Here is a 19,541-nt window from a genome sequence, read left to right as displayed (position 1 = left end):
AGACCATGTCTGGGTTATGAAGAATCAAGTAATTGCCTATTAAAAATTATGCATTACACCTAAAAGACACAATGACACTGGCAACCAAATTACTAGTAGCCCATTTACAAGTGCATGTTGATTTAATTAAGAAATTAGCTGATTATTTTTATATTTTTTTTAAATACTTTTTTCGTAATTAAAATCTTCACGGTTCTTGAGTGCTTATTAAGTCCATTTGGAATGGATGTACTGGCTACATTTAAGATACATTTAAAATTGCCTGAAAACCTCCTTCCCCCTGCCTTCCCCCATGCCGTCATTCATATTCATTACATAAATATCATAGAAAATTCATTCCATTAATTTCAAAATCTCATTTGAACAAAAGGAATATTGAGTGAAAAGGTGTATTTCCTCCACAAAAAGATATGGAAAAAGAGGAAAGGAGACCTTTGCCGGCAACTGGCTTGTGATAATATCTATTTATCTTCACTTTGCAGAGGTGTAATCTGAACATATTCTCAGGTGAACGGTATTTTCACCACTACACAGTTTCATGACTAATACAGACAGTGGTGCTTGCATTGATTTGATCTGACTGCTTTGGATTTTTAAAGTATCCCACTTCCCTAAGTTGTTGTTTGAACTAGAGTGATATTTAGCCAAACACCTAATTTTGAGTTTCAGATCGAGGCCAAAACTACCAAAGAAATATACCGGACAGATAGGAAACTGCTATATGATATTACCATAATGATTTCATAAATAAATAAGTCTTGTTCCATCTCAAAATCCATGCTTAACAATTCAAAATACCTATTACAGGTAAATACAGATAGGATATTCCCTAGAAATGGTTGACAACGTTACTTAGTATCCTTAGGTGGACCTCTAAGACTGATTTTTGAGATATCCATGTGTAACAAAAATATTTTTACCACGAAGATTGTCTGCTATACAGAGTAACAACTATTCTGCTTCTGACTCCTGCGTCCTAGTAAATGAACATCTGTGTCCCTCTTTATGCTAAAAACTATGTAGAGCATATGGTAAACCCAGATAATTATAAAATTATCTTCCCCATTTAGGGTTGCAATCAGGTCAGTTTTTTTGCTTATTGGGCCAATAATGGCTGAAATAAAGTGTTGGTTATAAATTACTGGTATTTCATGGTGATAATGATAAAATAAATTATTTTATAAAACTAATTTAGTATTTTAATAGTAACATAACTGAGATTTATATGAACAATTTTTACACTCTTGACTAGTAACCCTTTTATTGATGAGTTAATGGCCAGCAAGATAAATTAGGCTCTGTCAGCTTTACCCAATGCCTTATAACAACTCACATTGGTCATTAACTGGTTGATTGGTAAAGTGTTTTATTATTGCTTTGGAAATATTACCTAAAATGAAGCACAGTAATTTCTGTTCCTTTATCATTTTTATTCTGATGGCTTGACTTCTTTTAATCAAAAAATGTGACGCACATTGAGAACCCAAAATCTAAGCAGTTAATGTGATTTAAACTGAAACCTTGAGAGTTACTTTTCAAACATAGGCTTGAATTAGTAGCCCATTTATGTCCTGTAAAAAAATTTGGATCCACAGAGAGATTAAGTCTATTACAAAGAAGTACACATGCCCTAAATTGTAAAAGGGCTGGATACATTTGATAAGGTAGAAATTCTATGCAATATTTTGTAATTAAGCTCTATTAAACTGTTTCTCTTAGTATTCACACACATTCAGGTAGTTGTTTCTTCCTTAAGCTGTTCAAAATGTGCTTATCCAAGTCACAAAATGTGTATACAGTGCAACAGTTACCTCCTCAAACTTTTTGAATTTTTAAGTTATTTTACTTTCTATATGTCCCCACATGAAGCCTTTATTGAAGCCAAATTCACAAGTCACAGAGAATTTCTGCTCTTTGAATTAAGTGAATATCTTACAGAGAACATATACTTGTAATTAAGAAAGGTGCAGTGTGAGTTTTCACAGTGCATCTTGTGTTAATAATTTGTTAACAGCCTTTTCTTAATTGTGGCAGTTGTCAACTCGTCTTGCTATTCTATTTTAAACCCAAACACTGCTTTGAGCTCTAATTCATTAAAGTTATCACTGCTATATTGTTGAGCTGTGAATATTAACAGTTACAACCTCTTGCGGAAGTTGGATAGAATCAAGTAAACAGGGAAAGAGGTTACAAGGATTTTGAATTTCCTAAATAAATAACTTAAAACAATGTAAAAGAACAACAATAACAAGGTATCTACTAATTATTTTTTAAATGTTTTTGTGATGTGAATATTTTTCAATAAGGCATGATGAAGATACATCACAGATAATATCTGACTGTGACTAGAAGTAGTTAAACTCAGTTGTCTTTTCCCAGACACAAAATTCTGCAGTTGTGTGTTGGATATCTCTTGGAGGGTTGGGGAGAATCATGGTAGAACTCATTAAGTTATGACTGTAGGAATTCTACCGCCCCTCCGATATTAAATAGTGCCCATTACTAGTTAAATATTTTTCATGCCTCGTACAGGGTGATTTACAAGTCCTTTACATGCTTTCCCCAAGGACCTCTAGAGCTCTCATCACCATTCTGTTTGATCACTTAGAGCTTTACTAACATCCACTCCCAGTACAATTCGCACCAACTGTGACAGAATCTGAGTGATGGGCTGATACTGCACAGGGATCACTCTCAGCACTGTACCAGCTACTGAGAAAGAAATTAACTCTATCCCAGATGAAACCCAGATGAAACCTGGACAGTTAGGGATTTAATTTTTACTTTGTCAGGAGTCTAAGTAGAGAATAGTGGCTTCCTTTGATTTCTCATCATGCCAGTTTGTGTTCAGTCTCTTGAAAAGCCTTCAAGCTTGAATGCACATCTATAAAAGATCAGATCTAGTTTCCAAGGGTTCTCAGGAATTAGATGACTTTGTTATCTGCATGGACACACGCAGGGAAAATTTGGTTCCTCAAATATCTTGCAGTGAGAAATCAAGGACAAACTGAAAAAATATTGTTAATTAAAAAAAAAAAAAAAAAAAAAAAGAAGAAGAAGAAGCAAGAAACTGGGCCTGTGTCATGGTTTAACCCCAGATGCAGCTGCTCACTCATTCCCCCACCCCAGTGGGATAGGGAAAGTGAATTGGAAGGGAAATAGTGAGAAAACTTGCACGTTGAGATAAGAACAATTAAATAGTGAACAGAAACATTATTAATAATTATCATTATGTTTTGTTATTATCATTAAAAGAAAAGGAAAATAACAAGGAGAGACAAATAAAACCTATGAAAGAGAAGTAATGCAAATAGAAAGAAATTGCTCATCCAATGCAAACCAACCAATGCCCAAACAGTCTCTGAGCAGCATTCCCTCCACCAACCTTCTCCATAGTTTTATTCCTGAGCATGATGCCATGTGGTCTGGAATATCCCTTTGGTCAGTTATGGTCTGCTGTCCTGTCTGTGCCCCCTCCCATCTCCTTGTGCACCCTCAGGCCCCTCGATGGTGTGGCTGTGTAAGGAGAAGAAAAGGCCTTGGCTCTGTTTAAGCACTGCTCAGCAAAAATGAAAACATTCTTGGTTTGTCAACTCTATTTTCAGCACAAATACAAAACTCAGCCCCATGCCAGATACCATGAAGAAAATTAACTCTATTCCAGTGTTATGATCCAATTATTAGAGATGCCTCTGCCCTAATCAAGGTGTAAATGAGACCATATGACCAAGTCAACAACACAGATTTTGTCTAACAGCAAATGTGAGGCAGAGAAATAGAAAGAAATGGAAAAGAGGTGTGTTGGGGGTGAGAGGTGGGGAGAGAGAGAGAGAAAGAGAAAAAAAGAGAGAGAGGGAGAGATCAGGCAGAAGATAATCATCACCTGTGGATGCAGCAGTATGCTCTTGGTCCTTCTTCACTCTGAGCTTCTTGGTGGTGGGAGTCCCCAAGTCATTCTTCTAGGGGTACCACTTTCATACAGTACAAGTTCTGGGTATCCCTGGGATGGTCACAGATGCCATTCCCATAGCTTGGGGTGGTATGTGTGTGAGCAGTTGCTTTGTTTCCCAAAGTTTGGCACTGGGAATTTTTGTCCAGATGAGTAAAACAGGATGTGCTAAGCAGATCTTACCTCTGGCAGGCCTGGAATTAGTGCCTTCCTGTCTCAAATTCCTCCCCTCCACGCCTTATCTCAAAGTTCTCCCTGTGGTGCCTTATTTTACGGCGAGTTCATTCTGTGGCCTGGTCACTGTTTGAGACAGGCAACGATGCAGTTTAAGTCCTTCAACCAAGCCAGAACCAGTACAGCCTGATTCGTGCCAGTCCAAAACTATTAATTTTGTCTGCAAATGTCTCCCCTTTGATTTCACAATGAAAATACAAGAAATTGAGAAGGATTCATGAAAACCTGCAGATCTGAAAGGACTAAAATAACGCATCTAGTCCAATCACATGTACAAAGCAAGTCTGAATAAAATGGGTTGGTCAGGGCCTTGACCAATTACATATTTAGTGTTTTAAGGATGGAGATCCCACAGCATCTCTGGAGTCCTGTTCCAATATTTAGCCTTCTTTCCATTAAATATTGGCTTGGACTCCTGGCTCTTTGTTGTTTCTCCTTTTGATCCACATTTTGATTCTTCCTGAATGGCATACAGTCCACTTACCTCTTATGATAGCTTCTTACCTGGCACCCAAGCACCTCAGCTAAACCATATGTGAGACAAATTCTAAATGTGATTCAGGGGGGAGCACCGGGCACTCCTGAGAGCTTGCATAATAACCTTCTCCCACAGGAGGTCTCTCTTGGAAGAGGGCTTTGTAGTTGCTCCAGATGGTGTTGCTGTACGTCAGAGTCCATATTTGCAGCTAGAGAAAGGCCAACGCTTAGCTCCTAAAATAGAGGTCTTTAACTCATGGAGGAAAATGGCTTGATTTTCCTTAAGTCTGTCTATCTCCACTAGTTTATTCAATTTATTTTCCTTAAAGCTACAAATAAACATCATTATTCATCTTTCCTCTTGGTTAAAAGTCTAAAGGGTTTTTTTTCAGTGATTAGTTTAGACTGGATGATTTAGTGATATCTATTGATGGTTGAAACAACTCAGTCTTATACAGAACATCTAGCCCTTGCCTCTGAAAGGATATTAATGTTTCTGTCCCAGGACAGTTTGCAGTGAGAGAGAACACAAATGTCTTATCTCTATCTAAATCTTAATGGTTTTATTTAGGTTAATGAAAGAGACCCTGAGAAATCCACATGGCTTATGGAGTGGGCTAGTAGACATGTTTACATGTAGGTAGGTTCTGGCAGGATTTTTTTTTTCTTCCCTTTTTTCCCCTACACTCATTAACTTACAAAAATTGTGTTCAGTGTTAGCTGACCTAAGGAGCACATTTATATTTGCTCAGGCAGCAAAAATGTAGACAAGAAAATGTTTTTTTCAGCAACATAAAGACAGATGAGGCATACAAGGAGAGTCTTTAGAATAATAATTATATAACTAACTTAATTAGTCTCTGCTTCAGTCAAAAGACAGGATGATAATACTAGCAAGTTGGTTTATATCCACTGAGGTTAAAACATTAAAAAAATACACAAAGGGTTCTCCAGGGTTTTGTGTTATGCTTATGGGCCTTGGAATAGAGCAGAATCTATCTAACTGAACAAAATAGAATATTGTGGGCATATGTAAAGCAGATTTTTACAAAGCAGTTCAGAATTTTAGCAGAAATCAAACAGAAATATATCATCCACCTCCCCAAAATCAAGTCAAACAGAAGGGTCAAGAAAGGTACTGTGTTGTTTCTGTTGCACCAGCATTCAAATTGACACAGGGTCCCTAAACATGAAGTGTTTTCAAAGCACCAACTCAATCCTCTGTTCAAAAACAGACAGACCAGATAAAGGAAGAGAGTAGTAAATAACGTCCTTATTTTATAAGTAGAGAAATAAAACTCTCCAAAGGGACACAGGGAATCTGCGAAAGCAGCCAGCTGAAACTTGAGTCTGTCACTTTGCAATTCATTTAAAAAAAGGATTTGAACAGAGGACACATTTAATTTAAATGAGCATGCAAAGGTACTGTGGAAATCTCAGAGAAATGCAGGTAAACATTCACAGCTGGCCACATAAATTGGTTAGTTTCTGTGCCTATTGATTCTCTTGTATTAGGCTGAGAAGGTTTCCAAAAGATATAGGATTTTTTTTTATTTTATTTTATTTTTTTTTCTCTACATGGTGTGAGTTGTCACTGAGATTATTTAAAACTCACTCTAACAGGTCAGGGTATGGGATATGTATAGATGCTTTTGAAAATTCCAACAAAAATATTACTCCAGGCATTCTGGGGCATCTTTTTGGAACACTCACTTAAATCTGAAAGGACACTAAATGCAAGTGATCATGCAATTAGCAGTGTTGGTGCTTTTTTTTTTTTTTTTCCTATCATGGCTTAGTGGCTCTTAGTCTGATGTTCCGTGGAAAACTCTTAGACAATACTTGGCTTTCCCTGTCAGGAACATCAGGGAGGAATCTGAGGTATTTGATACATCAGTGGTGCCAAAACTTGCTTACCAAGGAGTGACCAAAGAATTCTTAATGGCAGTGCTGTGTGACAAGTAACACTATATTTGTTACCTCCCTGTTTATCTGAAAGACTATGCATCTGCAAAAAATAAAATAATGCAAACCAGCAATGTTGGAAGATTATATGAACAGAACTATCATCCTTTTGGGAAGAAAAAAAATTATTTATCTATATATTTTTTTTTTAATTTATTAAACTTTAATGTGCTTTGCACCTGGTTCTTATTTATTTTTGTTGTTTACAACCTTTCCAAATACTTTCAAAAAGAAAAGATTCCTTTTATTCTTAAATATTTTAATATAGCTGTTCTCTTGCTGGGAACAACTGTGGGTTTTTTTTTCCCCAGCCAACTCAATAAGTTCCACCCACGCAGAGCTTAGAGGGTAATGAAATTAAAATTATGTGACATTCTCTTCTACCTCTTGCATAATAAAAGAGTGAAAATGGGAGCAGAAAGTAAAAAGATTGCATCAGAATTAGTCTTAACTTATGATTAACTTATTAATGTAAATGTTTTTGTTTAAAAAATAAAAGAGAACTAAAGTAAGTTGAATAAAAGTAGTGTTAGAAAAGCATGTGTAAAAACAGGTGAATAAATAACACAGTTCTTGACTTGCTTTAGCAATCAATATATTGCAAATATAGTCCAGAGAATGTGTGATAGAGCAAATCTTTTGTCCATCTCTCTCCCTCCCTCTCTCTCACACACACTGTCACACAACACTTCAGTAGACAGAAAGTCTTTGTATGAAAAAAAGTTATATTTAAATTTCTTTTGTTTGGCTTGTGTCTGTTCCTCCAGAAAATATGGGAAAATAAAGGTCTAAGGTTCTATAATAATCTTTTTCCTTCCACCTTCCTCCTACACTTTTCAGGAAGAATAATGAAAATTAGTTCTTCAGTGAAAGGAATAGCTCATAACATATATTTAACCACATGAAAATCCATACTTCTATTCTTTCTGTCATATATTTAAAAATAATTAGGAAGCATATGGGATTTGGTTTTATTTTGGATTTGGTTTTGGTTTTGTTTTTATTGAGGTTGTGATTTTTTTAAAATTAAAATTATAGCTTTTATTCTATTTTTTTCGTTAAACACACAGTTGGTGATTTACCAATTTTTTTTTTTCTCTATGATGACACTTTGGTGAATACTGAAGGGTAGCAGATCTGTCCTTGAATATACCCCCTTAGTGTCCTTTGAGCTGTACCCAAAACTGTAATTTTCTGCCATAGAATTCACCTTTAATTAGGTGGGTAAAAAAATTCAAAAGTTAAATCTTTATTTTCTCTGCAATTCACTGCTTGATCCACTGATTGAAAAAAAAAATAACTCAACATAGCTCTTTTTCTTTTTAAGCCTTCTGTTATAAAAATATCTTTTCCCTAATGTCAGTAGGATCAGTTGCAAAGAAATTCCCACACAGAGATACACAGAGGATGTTACTCAGATATTACCAGTGAAATCAAATGAATGTTTGATTCCAGTAGTAGTATTTTCTCCAGATTTGAAGATGGTTCAATGGAGAAAATTCACCTTAACTGGATATTTTAATCATTAGATTTGTCTAAGAAATTAATGGGGATCAATATATTTAGCAATTTAATTAGTAGACAATTCAGTTTTAGACTAAATCAGTAACCTCAGAATAGTTATATTCTCAGTATTTCATGAGGCCCTAAATCAATAAAATTTACTTGTTTTTCTTTAAATTAATTTCCTAAGAAAATATTTGTTAGTTTCTATAAAGATGAGTTTTATAATTAAAACACAGTAACATGTTGAGGTGATTAGGGACTACAATGTTGGCTAGATCTATGAGCAAATGGAAAGTGAAATTTCAAGGACCAATAAATGAAATGGTGAATGGGATCATACTGTGGATTCTACATATGCTTTTGGAACTTTTTAATATTTAAAAAGTGGATTTTGTGGGAAAATACCTTTTTTATTTTCTTGTTTGTTTTCTGAAGAGTTTCTCACAATGAAAGAACATGGGGGGAACTGAAGAACTGTTCCTATGACATGGACATTTTGAGTTGCTTTTTTGTTTAAATAGAGGCACTCTACTGTGTCAATTTCTTCAGCTTTTCCTATTTGCAATGTACAAAAGCCTGCCATGAATTTCGTGTGTAAAGGAGAAAGGTCAGTTTTCAGTGCATTTTAGCTATTTCTCTCCATAATAATCTTATCTTGTTGCTAAAAAAAGCAAGAGAGCTGCTTTGTCTCTGCCTCCTTTACCACTATTAAATGCATACTTTATTTATTGACCATATCTTTATGTTACTGGAAGAACATTATCATTATATGCCTGAAGTTGCCAATACGGAAAACATTAATTGCTCTTTCAGCTTCAAGTAACATGTTTCACTGAGTGTAATAATATATGAGATCACTGTTTATTTAAATATAATTAAGAACTTGGAAACTTCATCATTATCATCATGTAGAATACCTGTGAAAGAAACAGATATGACTCTGGAAGTTCCAAGGTTCGGTGTTTAGTGTGAGCTCAAGAGATGCCATTTTTTTCTCATAATATAACTAATTAATGCACGATTGTGTGGTTAATGTGTTGAATTTTGCAGTCTGCAATTTTGAAATGGCTCCACAAATGTTCAGTCCCTACTTAGGACTTCAATACACAGCAACTGAGTTGACTCTGGTTAAAAATTTTGTCTAGAAACTCAGTTGGAGAGAGATTTCCTTCCTAAATTGCACATGAGATCAGTTGCACATTTGCACAATCCTCAGATGATGTCCAGCTGAATTTTAATAAAACGGCAAAGAGAAAATTCAATCCAAAATGAATTTAAATGATCCATAAACCTACATGCTGAAATCCTCAAATTAATAACTTTTTTTCCACCACCACCACCCCCCCCCCCATAGCTGTTCATGTTTTTATTCAAATGTTTGACACTGAACTCATGGAATAGCATTTTACAAGGAAAACAATTTTTTCATCTCCCTTCTACCTGAAAAGTTCATTTTCAGTTTCAATGATTGTACCGGTATTAGTGGAAAGTGTGAAAAGCAGGAAAAAAAAACCCCATATGTTCATGTATAGAGCTGTTTTTTTGTGGCCAAAGGATGCTATGCATGGGTAGCACTGTGGGTGAAATGAGAGCAGCCCCATAGAAAGGGACCTGGTGTTAGGGTCGATGGCAAGCTGGAAACGAGTCAGCAGTGCCCTGGCAGCCAAAAGGACCAACCGTGTGTGGTGGCTGATTAGAAGGAACGAGAAAGGTTCGAGAGATGGAGAGCAATTTATGGACCATATTAATGGACTTTTGACAGACTCTGAACATACTATAAGCTGAAAGAGCTCGGACAACATGGGTGGATCATAATTTTACCATGTGCATGGTATTGCACTTTATTGACGAATAGTTAAAAAGATTGTTAATGTACGTTGTGTGAGATTTTGTACCCCAGTTTTACTTATTTCAATGTGTCAGAGCATGTTGAGACATGTTCTTTCCCTCACTGTTCTCCCCTGTCCCTGACTGATCAGGATTTGCCAGTTTGGGCAGTCCTGCAATTACCCCTTGTTCTTGTGATTGGTCTCTGGTTATGTCATACCCCTTTTTAAACTCCCTATTTGTTAAACCCTCCTTTCAGTCATATACTCCTCCCTAGTTTCTAGAACGTTCTACACCCAATTCTATACAAGTGTCTCACTCCAATAAAGGGACAACATTTCTGCTTTCTACTTTGCGCGAACTCTTGTGCTGTCGTGTCCTTTCTCCCCACCAAGCTGCAGCAACCATGTCCTGGGTAGCATAACGCGCAGTATACCCAGGAGAGGAAGGGAGGGGATTGTCCCTTCTCTGCTCTGCGCCTCGAGTATGGGTGCAGTTTTGGGCACCTCAAAGGTGGAAGGACATAAAACTTAGAGTTTGTGGAGATGAGGGCAACCAAGACGGCAAAAGGCCTCAAGAGCAGGACTTTTCCATGAGCGGCTGAGGCCACTTGGTCTGCTCAGCCTGAAAAAAAAAGAGAAGATTGAGGGAATGCAGTGAAGGAGGATCTTGAGGGGAAGCCATATGAGGAGCAGCTGAGGGCATTTGATCTGTTCAGCTGGAGAAGAGGAGACTGAGGAGAGACCTCATTGCAGTTACAACTTCCCTGGGAGGGGAAGAGGAGGGACAGGTACTGAGCTCTGCTCTGTGGGGACCAGGGACAGAATGCAAGCAAAAGGACTGAACCTGTGCCAGGGGAAGTTCGGGTCAGACATTAGGAAAACATTCTTCCCTGGTGGTTTTCACTGGAACAGGCTCCCCAGGGAAGTGGTCATGGCACCAAGCCTGACAGAGCTCAAGGAGTGTCTGAGAGATGCTCTTGGTAATATTTGGTAATCTTTGGAATCTCTTGGTAATCTTTGCTTTTAGGTGGCCCTGAAAGCAGTAGTTCTGCACTGGACTCGATCCTTTCAGGTTCGTTCCAACTTGAGGTATTCTATGACATTTTGGTGATTCAAGCAAACAGCATTCTGCAGAGGTATCCCCTCTAAAGCATTTTACTCCAGCTGGATATGACATTAGTTTGTGAATTTCACCATCATTACTAACTTGTTTTAATGTCAATGTTGAAAAATAGATAATAAAACTAATTAATAAATAAAGAACTGCATTACAAGCAGGAATGTTTCTTGTTTTGGGATCCATAACAATGATTCAAGCTGATATAGGAACTTATTCAGAAACACCCTAAGTGGACTGCAACTTTATTATGCTCTTGTGAGCACAACTACATAATGAATCTTTCTTCAATTAACAAAACAGGACTCTTAAACTACAACATCCTGATTTATTTGTCACTGGAAAATTTAATGTGTTTAGGAGATAATGCACTGATGGAGTCCTCTGTATCAAAGCATCATCAACTATACATTCTTTGTATTTATTATTATATGTCAGCTTGCTTGATATATCAAATACAATCAGGAGTATAGTGTCTGCTTTTCAATTAATTTGCTCCAGATAAATGCTTTAACATTCTCCTGTTCATCATTTAACGATTCAAAAGACAAGTATTTGCCGGAAACAGGAATAGTCGAAAAAGTAGGTCAAGATCAGGCAATAAGCACCGAGCTTTGGATTATGTTGACATTTATAGGTGGCCTGATACGTGTGTAGGAGACAACAATATAGTTGTAATTTCTCCAAGTGGGTTGTTATGGTTTTAGACCATCTGTTTTTCTAAGCCATTTCTGCATACGAGTAGCTAATTAAACATAAGATGGGACTCTATACAGGGGTAATTGTGTTAAGCATTTAGTTGCCAGTGAAATTCAGACAATAAAATAAAGACAATTGTAGTGACAACAAACATATAATCAAAAGATAAAGAGTAGCTGCTTCTTTTGGCTATCTAAGCATCTCCCAAGAGTATTGAAGGTGTTAGTGATGTCCTTAAGGTCTTTTTTTAAACACTAAATGATGAATTTTATAGAATTAAGTCATAAAATAGCGGACTTTGAAGGGATCTTTGAAAGTTGGTTCCAAATGCTTCACTCCCAAGACCCATTCATCCAGATGTTTGTATAGCCACTTAAACCTCCTGTGTGCACTTGCCTAGCTCTATAATTGGGTGATTGTGACCTTGGAGACAAATTAGAAGATTAGTTTTCATCAGTGTTCTAGTAACTTTACTTTTCAGAAGTCATGACACTTCCTTGACTCAATATATCTAGGTAAAACTGTGATGAATAATTTCCTGTAAAGTGTCAACGAGGTAAAGACTGCAGTGATTCTCGCTTAAAAAGGATGAAACATTAACTACTGACTTGAGAAAATTGTATTTTGTACATAAAGGACAAAAAAATTAAATCCAATTCTGGGTGTCATCAACACAAAAAGACACAGAAGAGAAGGTTTTAAATAAAAATAAAATAAAAATTAAAAAAAAAAAAAGACAATTTGTAATCCTGGCGTAATTGCTATGCGTAAGGTCACAGTGAGGTCAGCATGAAGAACACTGAAATGGCTGTCTCTTATGAAGCAAATATTGTCTAGGGATGTCATCAGAGGGATATGATTGCGAGGAAAAAAGCCTAATAGCATGCAAAGAAGATCTCAAGAACTGTTACGAAACAAAAGTAGGGCATGAATGTTCGCTTTCCAATATGCTTTGCAAACTTAATTTCAAGTCCACCCCATCATCCTGCCTCATCAAGCGCTCTTTTCTTCTTTGTATCTCTTAATGGGTACTACAAAGTTCACTTACAATGTGCTGAATAAATCTAGTGTCAAATATATTCAAAATGACCAGATTTTAAAAACATCATATAGTACCCTTCTTTAGATATGTCTGTACTTACATAGACTAGAGTACTACCCAGGGTATATTGGAGGTAGGATGGGGTTGGGGGGAATGTGTGACTGCTACATTCAGTTCTACATGGTCACAGTCAGGGATACTGAATAGTGTTTTGAGAAAATTACTTTTAAAGAAGCATAATGATGGTGGCTACAGTAAGTTAAAAAAGAAGAGAATGAAAATGAGCAGTGAAGAAATAAATAAGGGAAGTTGGACTGTGTAGGAGAGCTTATGCCGTCTGTCACAGTTTGAGCTGTTTCCTCCACTTCTAAACTCCAACTCTGTAACACATGTAGGGGAATATAGTCCTTTCTCCAAGACAAAAACATGAGTGTGCTAGTAGCTTCATTATTTTTATTGTTTTATTCCTAATCAGGTAGCTAGTAGCACAGATAGACAGCAACTGAGGAGAACTGAGAACAGAACAGAGTTTATGTAGATAAAATCCCAGTAGATCAGCGATCAATTTTTAATTTGTGCAAAATATCTTGGAGATCTGAGCTGCCCAGGTAAGACTCTGCAAGATAAGAAGCTTTCCAATCTGACTGTACTATAATGGTCATATTTCAGATTTTAGCCACTGTCATCCATCTACATTTAGCTTGTGTGCCTGCTCCATCCCATTCAGCACTAGTGCAGGTGGTGATAATGCCATGGTGTGAGGTCTGAATTTGTACCAGGTCAGTGCTAAAAGCTTTGCAACCTTCTTCTATGTATAGCAGTCTGTGAACTTCCTCCTACAGTTCAGCTGGAGAATTTGATTTTTCCACTGAGCTGATGGAAGGTATTGATGGTCTGTGTGTGTGCTGTCCCACTGTCCCTTTGAAGGAGAGCTTGAAGTTGAATAAAATAACTGGTGATGCTTTGTGTAACGTGAATAATTTTTGGAGGTTTCTGTCTCATCTGAAAATACTAGATAGGCAAATGATTACAGTAGCAGATGTGAATTGTGACGTCAAGGCTATTTCTGTCCCACTTAATGGAATAATCCATCAGAGGGAGAGTCTAATGACAGGCAAGTGATGTATAAGCAAACAACCTCTGTGATGTCAATCCAACTTCCCTTGGTCTATACCAGGTAAAGGTTACTGTGTCAATGAATGAGTCACTTCTGTCCTGTCATTAGCCTCATTCAGTAGTAAAGTCTTGTTGAGTAGCTTCAAGCAAAGTAGCCAGTCCTGATTGTCCTCTCAGATCTCATACTTCATGTTTATTAGAAATTTTGTGATATGTATCATGAAAGGTACATGTACACTCCACCTGCCATCCTTCTAGAATAAGAAGTTTAGGGTATCTTGAATGACATATCCCTTCTGCAGGCAAGGCTTATTTTGTAGCCTAAAATGTGCCTGTAATCCTAAAGTACCTTTTTTATTATTATTAAGTTTTTGGGGATGAAGTTGTTTCAGGGAACCATGTGTAGATTCATGTTGTTTTTTCTTAATCAGATGCTGTAGCAAACAGGTTTGCGTTGTTTGCCTGCTACTGTAGGGGCTCATACTCCACGCAATTACTTTTACATCAACAGGCATTTGGACTCTGGTGAAGGCAAGAGCTTTCCTATTTTCAGCTTCTAGTTTGTATCTTTCATATGTAAGATAGAATAATTCAAGTGTCCACCACTGAACATAATTTCATTCATGCAAGTCCTGCATTGTTGCCAACATCATCATATCAAGGACTAATTGAAGTCTGCACAGGATAAATTTGAAGCAGAGAGGTCCATTGTGTGGAAGAAATGCTGGGAGGTTTTTGATGATCTCATGCCACATGACATTGGCAAACCTCAGGAATTCAAGGCTAGAAAACATGCAGTTTTCACCACAAAGTTCTTAATCATGTGGTTGACTGGTGTAACTTTCTTTAATTCCTTTAAATTAGCACAAGCATTGACATGCAAGTGATGACACTCTCTGGGGATAGCTGAAATAAAGACATTCCTTTAAAGTCCCCATTTAATTACTGCTTATTAATATAGATATTTGTAGTACAGAATTCCACTCATTTTAAAGACTTTCCAGATAAATCAGATGAGATGCCTAAAAAGTTTCCATTTATCTCCTTTGTTTATAAGGAAAAATCCAAGGTAGGCATACTGACATTACAAATGTTTCAGGTAATACAAAATGAGCTTTGTCTTTTCAGGTAATTTCCAATCATTTGTGGTGACTAGCACCTATTCAGGGGGACCTTATATATCTCCTTATGGACATCCTACCTTAGATTTTCAGCTTCTGGTCACTCAGTCTCAGTGAAAATGGCTGGAGGTTTACATTAGCTTAGATTTTGTTATCACAGGTTTTCGACACATCTAGGTGGTTTCCTTTCATTTGAATAGTTGAAATGGGAGAATACATTGCAACAACATGTTCAGTGTCTGAGGACCCTGACACAGTGACCTCTTTGAATGTCCCCTTCAGCAAACATGTCTCTGCCCTGCAGGTGTGCCATGCAAACCTCAACATGCACAAATGTCATATTTATATATATGCAACCAAACAGAAAAAATGGATTCCACTTGGACAGCACAAGCCCAGCAATTTGGCACTGTTCTGTTCTGGTTTGACGCATCTACTTTTTACTACATTTAAAATAAGGAAAAATCCCCCAACTGTACTGTCAAGAGTAAGCTAGAAAGGAAGAACATTTTTGTCTTACCACTGGCATTGCTTAACCATGCTGTCTGTAGTAATCTTTGCAACAACTTAAAGTATTCACTTTGTCAGTTTATTAACGTTTAGTATATGATCCAGAACATTTTCAGGCTTCAAACGGGTGATCACAATCATCTCACATAACTTGAAGCATCCAGCTGAGCAGTGCAAGCTATTTCCTTATTTTCAGTCTGTATTCAGTTGTGAAGGAAAGAGGAAATACAGATGGAAACTTCAAGCTTAGCAACAGTTAGAAGTTTCCCTTATTTTCCTGCTCTATCTTGATTATAAAATGCAACTGTTATTGTCAGGATCACACCATTACCATGAGCATGGTAAAGCATAGCACTAGTTTACGGCACCCCTTCTTCTTAACTCTTAGGGGAGTTTGGGTCATCTCAATAAAGTAGAAATAGTTCAAATAGTACCCATAATAGAGCTCAGAAGGAGCCCATGAGTCCAAATCTTTGGTTAAAATTGAAAGGTAGAGAAAGAAAAACAATGTCTTGACAAAAGACATTTTATTGATTTCTTACCACAGAAATTCTGAGCACTTGTCATCAAGTATTCACAGCTGAGTTCCTGGAATGTCCACATTCATTCCTGGCATAATAAAGGAAAAATCTGGAATGCTCTGACTGCATTTCACACTTCCACGTATGAGGAGAAGGAGAAGAGGAGAGAAGAGGAGAGGAAAGGAGATGAGAGGACAGGACAGGACAGGATAGGACAGGAGCTGGTGGCTATAAATAGTAAAAAAATCCAGATTCATTGATGAAGTATTTTGCATTGATCTTTTGAATGGCCCTTTCTGGCCTCACCACTGGATACCAAGTGCTGAAGACACAAAGTACTTTCAAGATTCCCTGTGTGACCCATTGGCTGTGTGTTTGCTTGCCTTCAGCACAGGAAAAGCTCCTGACCACTCTTGTCTACACTGGATAAGACCTACTTGGGTGTAAAGTGCTTCATTTTTGGGTGCATGGCATTATTTGCTTTGTACCTGGTAGTGAATGGGGAAAAGGATGTTGGGTCACATAAGTGCATAGATAAATACTCCTAGATATCGTTTAATGTGTAAGTGTAGATATGTTTAGCCAGTTCTGTGCTCATCTAGCAGTAGATAGGATCTCTTTCCCCATTAATGCCTGCACAACTTTCAGGACTGATTAAGATACTAACATATTAATATCTCGTCAGAAGACGTAACCTATTCCCTTGGTACCTCTGATTCATAAAGGGGAAATTATAACACCCCTGCTTTCTCAGATTATGCAGTCAGTGACCAGGGATTTGAGAGCTGTCAGGCAGGATATTCTTGGCCTTACTGTAGGTCTTTAGAACATATTTATTTGTTCTATGTAAATAGAGTTATTTTCCATTCCCATAAAGTAGAGTTTCAGACTCCTCTACACCCCAAAAACAAGTCTATGACATAAATAATTATTGATTTTAAATATTCAAATTTATAAGAACTGAAAATACAGAGAATATTGCAGATTGTTAAACTAAACTTTGATAGTGTATTCAAAATGCTTAGTGTTTTTACTGTTTACTGCTCTATTTCTAAAGTCTGAAACTTCAATATTTATGAAAGTACTATGTGGAACATTTGAATATCTTTGGACTATTTTTTTTTTTTTTTTAGGAGACCAAAAAGGGTATTTAGAATTAAATACAACACATCTTCCTCAGATCAATAGATACTGGCAAATCTACATGGAATGCAAATGTTTTTGCTACGCTGAGTAATTTGGAAAATTTTGCAGCACATGATAAATATTCATGCTAGTTAAAATTTCTCTTTGTTTGACTTTTTGGGGAAGGAAAAGCTTATTATTATGAAAACTTGCATTTATTTTATTTCAGTGCATGTTTTTGTTTTCATCCTTACTCAATTCATTCAGTGTCACTCCTGCTAGACAGTGTGGTGAGTGGATATTAGCTGTCTGTGGAGTAAATGTCAACCTTTCCCTAAGATGGTGAATTCTTTTTGTTTAAATCTTCCTTCACCTACATCATTACCTGTTACAATTCAAGTTAGAATAGTCACAGAATACCAGTGAAAAGGTGGTCTCAGCCTCTTCTTCATTGCTCCATTTTCCTTTCCTGTCATCCATAAGCTGCACTACCTTTTAGTAACATGTCCCAAGTGTCCATCTTTCTGATGTTTTGTGAAATAAAAATATTACATTGGAAATATAATAACACTTCCATATTTAGAAGGGTCCTAAAAATGTCAGGAAATTGCAAGTTTCCGTGTGAATAGTCAGGGGGAAAAAAAACTTCAAGAAAGACCTTTACATTACATGAGCCATTCAATTATGTTGTTCATTGACTTTAAATGGATTACTGCCATGATGTGGTAAATAGAAACTGCATAAAGTATTTATATTTTATTTAAATGTCAGTTACTTAATTTATTTTCTCATTATACATTAAAGTAATGATCATCCTGTTTATTAGTGTTAAATATTTCATGGAGTTCACAAGACTGTATAACTTACAATAAATGAATAGAGGTCATTACATTACCCATTGTGTAAGATGGTATCAGTAGCAGTACACATGGAGAGAAAGCAGAAGAAAAATCATCATGGAAAAGAGAGGCCTGGATGGTATAACCTTTTTGAGGAATCACTATGTTATATCTCATTTGACAAAAAAAAAAAAAAAAAAAAAAAAAAAAAAAAAAAAAAAAAAAAAAAAAAAAAAAAAAAAAAAAAAAAAAAAAAAAAAAAAAAAAAAAAAAAAAAAAAAAAAAAAAAAAAAAAAAAAAAAAAAAAAAAAGGTGCTAAAATAAAATAAGAGTTCCACCGTAATTATTATGACCTATATTTATAGACAATGTAGCTGGAAGTATTCTAAAGCCATTTACAAATGGATTTGCAACCTATATGCAGAATGAAAATAAAAAAACATTACAATCACTGGCAAAATGCAGATAAGTGTGTGATGAAATGTGATTGCAGTTTAAACAGAAGAGACCAGTGTTATGCAGCAATTTAGGAAGACATGGTGATCTATAATGTAATATCAGAGAGAAATATAGTCAGAAATTCAAAAATCCACATCAAATTTAAACTGAGATTGACAAGAAACAATGAGAAAGAAAGTTAATATAACTGATTACAAATTACAAACCCAACTCAAATGGAGCTCAGACTTACATTAAACACAATTGTCAAGACCCACAGTCCCTCCAATCAGTTCTCTCAAATAGTCCAAGACGGAAATTAAAAAAGGAACAAAAAGACCCAACCAAAAAAAAATAAAACTCACACAAAAATTTTCTAAAAATGGTGTTAATTCTCTTTTTGAAAGACTAATCAAACCAAAACCCCTCCCTGTGCAAAAGAGCAGAGACGACCCTTCTCTGGGGACTCCCCTTGTGTCAAAACCAACTTCTGAATACTCTTGTGAAGCACTTGCTGAAGCACTGATTGACTCTAGCATTGTTGTAATTTTGCATGCAACTGAGAGCAAACAAGTCACGAATAGGTATTTATATAAAGTGAATTAAGAAAAGATGTTTAGACATATGTGTTGAACTCCTGGAAGACCTTGTCTTGCCTGAGTGCTCTGGAAGACTTCATCATCCATTTCAAGAATTTAAACTGAAGGGGATCTCATAGGTCATTGATTCTAATATCTTATTGCTGCATGACATCCCTGTGTATGCTTTTTTTTCCTGTTAGCTTGTCCTACGGCTGTTTTTTAAATAGACGTTTTCAGGGTGATTAGTTTTGGGTTTTTGCCTCCAGCATTTCAGTCACTCCTACAGGGAAGATACTATCATGGAGCATTAGGAATGAATAAAGCCTCATAGTGTCTGGGCAAGCTCCCTTCCCATGGTTATTCACCTTTCTCAGTCTCTTAAAGAGATGAATGATAATCGCTGAATCTGCTGTCTCTGTACACTCAATTCCACACAACCCTCACCTGTGTCCTCCTCTTCTCTGCCCCACTG

This window comes from Empidonax traillii, unplaced genomic scaffold, assembly GCF_003031625.1.
Source record: "Empidonax traillii isolate 1590-97213 ecotype Southwest subspecies unplaced genomic scaffold, ASM303162v1 scaffold10:size5872457, whole genome shotgun sequence".
In the NCBI taxonomy this organism is placed as follows: Eukaryota; Metazoa; Chordata; class Aves; order Passeriformes; family Tyrannidae; genus Empidonax; species Empidonax traillii.
Note: the sequence above shows the minus strand (reverse complement) of the source record.